Source organism: Eupeodes corollae, chromosome 3 (assembly GCF_945859685.1).
Source record: "Eupeodes corollae chromosome 3, idEupCoro1.1, whole genome shotgun sequence".
NCBI classification, from domain to species: domain Eukaryota; kingdom Metazoa; phylum Arthropoda; class Insecta; order Diptera; family Syrphidae; genus Eupeodes; species Eupeodes corollae.
Window position 1 is genome coordinate 4927611 of NC_079149.1, and position 6846 is coordinate 4934456.

The following is a 6846-nucleotide window of genomic DNA, read 5'->3' on the forward strand; positions in this document are numbered from 1 at the left end:
AATTCAGGTAACAGGCAGGTTAAGACGGCATAAAGGAACTTAAAAGTAGGGCAAGTTTCTAGCATCTTATTGGCCAGTTGCCGAATAATTTTCTTCCAAATCATTCAAAGTTGACATGAAAGTTAGCCAAGAAAAATGTTCCTAACTATTATACCAGTTCCACTTATGTTAATATGACAGCTTGTTAATCGTAATTTATCTATTTTCTGTACAGTTCCATTTGATGTTTTATCTAAAAGCGTTCCTTGTCAAATTGGAAAAGGAATAAGTTATATTTCTTTACAATACAGAATACAAGTCGAGATGATCTTGTAGCTTGCTTGAGTTGTGTTTTGCAGTCAATTGGGAGTGTTTGCACGGTCAACTAAAGGTTGAGGTTTGTGAAGTAAAGTTCCGAGTTTAAGGTTTATGGTACTTATACAAATAACTAATTGCCTTGGTCAGAATTTACGCTCAAAGAATGCAGTTGACTGCAAATAAAATGCCTTATTTCTTACAACAGTCGTTTCTTAATGGACAGTTTTAGATGACATAAGGGCAAGCTTCTGGTATCTGATTGGCCATCTGCCAAACAATTGCTTTCCAAATTAGGCAACTTTATTAGGAAGTTGACTGAACCAATAAACATTTGGTGGGGCAACATTCCGTTGAGATCTAGGGCCTAGTGAGGTATACAACTCTCAACCATTCATGTGTGCGAATCCAAACGGCTAATTTAAGAAAGCATTTTTCATGACAAGAATCACTCTTGCAGAATCTGTCAATTCCTCGCAAGAGGCAGTACCCGTGAAAAAGTCTTTTAGATGGCACAGGCAGGGATCGAACCCAAGAAATCTGACGCACAAACCATCACGCTAAAGGTGTGACTGAAAAAATAGTCTTCCTTATTATAAAGTCAATTCCACTTATGTCAAAATGACAGCTAAACATAAAACTTCATAACTCAATAATTTTTTAAATTAGTACACAATTTCCTTTAAAGTCTTGTATTAAAGTGTTCCTTGTTAAATTAATAATACAAAACACAACTTATGATGGACTTGTAATCTGTGGAAGGAGTTTTTTTTTGTAAATAATAATGCTGTTGGTACTTCCTACAGATAAAAGATAGTCAAGTAAGGCTCCAAGTGTAAAATTTATGACGTATGAACAATTGATTTTATTTGCTTACAAAGAATTGAAAAAATAAAAATTGATTTATTTTTGATTTAAGATCAAATCTTCAGATCTAGATTTTCCCCTCTTAAGCTGGGAATTTGACAGTTCTAGCGCAATTGCTTACACGTTCACAAAGTTAAAATAACAAACAACAAAACAATCCGATCGTGTTCCATGCGTTACGGAAAAAATTCAATTGTTGAAGGAAATCTGAAACCCCACAAAAAATTCCAAATATTCGTGAAAATGATATGTGAACATTTTTTTTGACATAACAGGATTAACAACAGTAAAAAAAGACGGACTACAGATATGCCTTTTGGAATCGTTTTATCGTAGAAATATAAGGTTTTCGGATATTTGGTTAAAGGTTCAAAATATCAGCTAACATTCTAATAAGAGATATCCTAAGCTACGAGTATCTAAGAATTACTTAAAAGGTAATTGAATTTGAGGGAACATGAAATTTTATTTAAAATTTATATTTTGTTTATAAATCAGGTGAATAATAAAATTTGTTTAAAAAAAAATATTTTTGTAGCTCAAAAGCTAGATATTTGTCTGATTTTTGTGAACAGCCAAAACCTATTCATATTTTTTGATATTTATCTAAAATTAGCTATCCTAGATTGAACGCAGCCATTAACAATGGAAAAAATATAGTTGTGATGTCATACCGTGTTCTTGAAATCTTGAATCGATTGTAGAGTATTCAAATTGACCTTTCTTTTCTTTTCTTTTCTTTTCTTTTCTTGCACTTGGGCCCAGACAAAAAATGTTATAACATCGTGGTTGACAATTATTATCAAATAGTCCACTACACAAAATGACATAAGGGGTTTGTCATCATAGACGTCAACCTATACATTATTTTGTGGACTAAAATGCTGAAATTTCAATCACAGAAACGGAATTTTATTATTCGAATCGGTGACTGCTTACCACAATTTTGCGATGACGTCTTCTTTTTATTCGGGGTTCACGATCGAACTTATATAGAAATACGTATGATTTTTGTGACATTGATTTTTGGTCAATTGGCGAATAGAAAAACCAATGTGCAACACACAAATTTCAAGTGTCAGAGTCAACAGGTTGAAAACAGTCTAAAAACCACTAACAAAATAATGGAGTGTTGCGATATACGCTTTTGAAATTTGGAGCAGTAGAAAATCATAAATAAGTTTGCAATACTTTCAATTATAAAATTCGAAAATCGAGTACTTAAATTTTTTTCCTGGATAAAATCTTTTGGAACAACCATTTGAAGTTTAAGGGAGTTAAAAAATGTATGAATTCATTTGAGTGAAACATCATTGTTCTTAGAAACAATGCTTTGCAAAAATTTGATAGAGCATTATTATTATTTTTATTGTTTTGTAACACAAATATTACACACAAAATGTCAAATGATGACAACTTCATATGTGACAGCTGAGAAAATGGCGGTACATTTAAAAATAAAACCTCTTGTTGAAAAACTGTATGCTACTATTTGTTCTTCCTAATATTGTTGCATTAAGAAAATATGAATTATATTTGTAATTATACAGCTATTCAAATTAAATTATTGTTTTTTTAAAAACTTATATTTTGTTCATAAGGCTTTATAACAAATACATTTTAATGTAAGCAAAATATTTTCAGCAATTTAAAATATATCGTGTTTGGTAGTCTCTTAAGTATATGTTTATAGGTTCACAAAAAACTGTCAAGAAATAAGATTTTCATACTCTTTTTTTTTTTAAATATTCTTTAAAAATATTTTTTATCATAATATTTTAGAGTTTGCATAATTGTCCCATATTTTTTTGTACAAACATCTATCTATACAGAATACATTTAAATATTTTTGTTTTTTTTTCTTTTTTTTTGTCACATAAAATAGGCACTGTGTTTAAGGCATCTACAAAGTGGAGGTAATTAACATTTACATATATTTTTTTATTTTTGTTTTTTTATAAGTTTTAGGTATTTAATTTTTGTCTTAGACATATTTTTGCATGGAAAATAACACTTTGTGGACTTTTTTAAATTCTTGTTTTTTTTTCAATTTTTAATTGGATTTTTCATTTAATTACAAACATAAAAAGTAAAATGGTGGGAAATTTGCAACTAATAGAAATACAAGTAAACCATACTTAGGTTAAAATAAAATCCATCTTTTTTTTAGTTTTAAAACTATCTATCTATACAGTACAGGTAGGTATATTGTGAAATGTAAAAAAGGCATTTTTCACATAATTTCAACATTTATCATGATAAAACCATTTGGTTTTATTTTCTCTACTTTAAATTAATTTTCTTTTTCCTATCACTTTATCATTAAAACAGATATATATTTATTTATAAATATAATAATAATATGATCTTTATTTATAGACAATTGGAAACCATTTGTGCACAGCTATTGAAAGATGCATTTTTATTTTTTTTTAAATTTAAATTATCCACATTGATTTAGTTATAGTTTTTATTTTTTTGTAATTTAAATCATTTGACATTTAGTTTTAGCGTACTTTTATTTATAGGAATTGACATTCAATAAATGAAGTAACAATTGTTTTTGTTTTTGCTATAATAAATACGAATTGGTGCAAAACAAAATTTACCTATAGTATATTTATTTGTTTAAATTAGTTATGTACAATTGTTATAAAAGTATATACATTTTAATATGAATTGAATATTTACAAGAAATTTATTTACAAAAAGTTCTTATAATAGATATAAGTTAGTTCATAAGCAAGACGACTTTTGTTTTTAATTTATTATTAAAAAATCAACTTTGAATATTAATTAAAAATATTATGTACCACTTACGCACTTAAAAATTTTGTTTTTAAAAAGTCAAAATAAAATCAGGATAACATGAATTAAGAAACACACAAAATTCAATTTAAAAAATCCGAAATGTTTTTGCCTGGATTTTGTACTTTACTCACGTCTAAAAGGGAACGGTTTCTAGAACCGGTGGCCAAGGCATTATTTATGAAATAAGTTAAAATTTTAATTAGATGGACAGACAAAAGTATTTTTCGAATTTTTATTTTGAAAACTATGCATTTTGAACTAAAATATATCGGGATTAAATTTGTTCCTTCATATAGTTTGGCTATAAGTGTTGTATGCTTTTATTTTATAGAATTTGTTGCAAGGAAACAAAATTTCTCATGAGATTCTCTTATTTTAAGTTTTTCAATTTTAAAATATTGACATTTCAACTCAATAAACTGTCTACCTTAATTTTTCCTAACCTTTTAAAGTTTATTAAATTTATAGCTTTCACCTTGTAAATTGTATATTTTTATCTACATTAACGATTTCATCGAACTTCTTTTCTATCTTTAAGATTAAGCATTTATGGGGTCAGAATTCCAAAAATTGGACCTAGACCAAATCTATATCGAAAATGAAGCAATGGGAACACCACATGCAACTTAGAGTACTTTTTGTAGTAATAAAGAGAGCTACCTCAGAAATTTCAAGTTACTTTGAAGACCATTAAAAACGAGGCCACTCTTTTCATATGTCAACTTTCATCTGAAAATTACAATATATCAGTAGCAAAAGTTGATAATGATATTGTACAACCATCACAGCTACAGAAAGTTACTTTTAAAAAATGTCTGTGAAAAACTGAAAGAATTTCAAAGTAATTTAGTTCTGTTGAATTTGGTATGAATTAATTTTGATATTATTGGGAACAAATTTAGTTTAAAATAAAATTTAAAACTAATTATTGTGTTAAAAAAATGAGATGCATCTTAATAATTTTAGTAACGCTTAAAATACCTGCTCACATTTTGACATATGGTGATGCCAAATCTCATGTATATTATTTTTCTTTGGAAATACTTGTATGTCGTTTCGAAAATGGAATTTTCCAAAGAAAAATATTCTTCAATTTTTATAAAAAAAAAATGTTTTGTATTTTAATTCCATTCTTAAGTTCAAAAAATGATTTACACTAAAAACAAGTGACAAAAATCAGACGATTGATTTGTTTGATAGTTTTTGAATTTAAGCTTCACGTTTATTATTAAAATGTTCTAATTTTTCACATACACCTGGTAAAGAATGGACAATCCTGGAACAGAGTATAGCCAACCCATTTTATCACTGGTTTAAAAAAATTTAATTAAATTGAATTATAATCAGGCAAATTGATTCTTTTAAGAAATTCTACCTTGGCTCAAATTATGAAGACCACTTTTACACAAAAAACATGCATAATTCACTTATTCTTGTCGTTCCTAATATTCAAAAACATTTTAACGTAGAAAATAATACCCGTGTTTTTTTGGCATTCTATAAATAGTATAGTAGAGAATTTCCAAGAAAACCAATCGGCAGTAGCCAGATTTTTGTAATTAAAAATTGGTACAACTGAAAGAAGACAATAATATTGTATATTATAAAAAAAGAAGATAATATAAAAACATACTAATAGAAGAAATGTTTGTGAAAATCAAAAGTTAAAAATTAACTTCAGCAAAAAAAATAATTTAATTTTCAAGAACAAATGGTAAAAAAACATCTGGAAATTGAAATTCTATAAAAAGAAGTTCATTTAACAATTGCAGCTTTGACATAAAATAAAAACTTCAAGAAGTGGGTTTATTCGAAGACTACTACATTAACTTGTGTTGTTGAAGCAAGCTTCAATTCCTTAAACTGAATCGAGTTGAAATGAGCTTGATTCGACTCAATTGAGTCAAAATTTGTAAAGAAAAACCTGTATGGAGGATTTGGTTTTACAGATAATGCATTCCCTAGTAGCACAGAATTCGATTTATAACAAAAATTTGTTATTTTTGAGTTATATAGGAGTAATCTGCAACATGTATGGTTATAAAACTGTTTTGATCTTGTAAATCGAAAAATATGTGTAACATTTTGATTTAACACGTTTTTAAACTATTATATTTCAGTTAAAGTTGTTAGTAAAAATATACCAGTTGTTGCTTACTTATTATTAAAAAGTTAGTTAGTCGAAGGTTGTGAAAAAGTTCTACCTGTATTTCTAAGCTTCTGTTTTAATATTTCCGGGCGTAAACGTTGTTACATCTGAAATAAAACATACTATGGAAACTGTTTTATAACAATATTATAATATATTATTTTTTGTTGTTACAATGAATTAATATTATGTTTAAAACAAATTGCGGCCTTTAAATATTATTTTCAATAAGTTCAGTCAACGATATTATGACCACTTTATAATAAATTAATAACATTACATTTTATTAAAACTCAACTCTTTTTATAAGTGAGGAAATAATTGACATGTTTTGTTTTAACATAAACATTGATGTTTAGTTATTGTTTTAGATTTGAATTTGATATATTGATAATTTCAACTCACGAAAAAATACTTGTTCACAGTAATATTTTTAAAACATCAATACATCAAACTAATCGAGTGTCAATTATTTTGTTTCTGTTGTACAAGTTACACAAATATTTTTATAGTGAAGGTAAAACTTAATCAAGTATGAATGATATAAACGTCATTTGGATATTTATTATTTATTTATTGATAAGTGTTTTTTTACACTCCCGTGATACGTTATGTTCCAACAACGTTACAATTACGTTATTGTTTTTCGTTATGTTGTAATACTGTTGATGACATGTGTTATGGAAAAGGTCTTGTTTAATAATCTCATTTACAATAAGGAAACA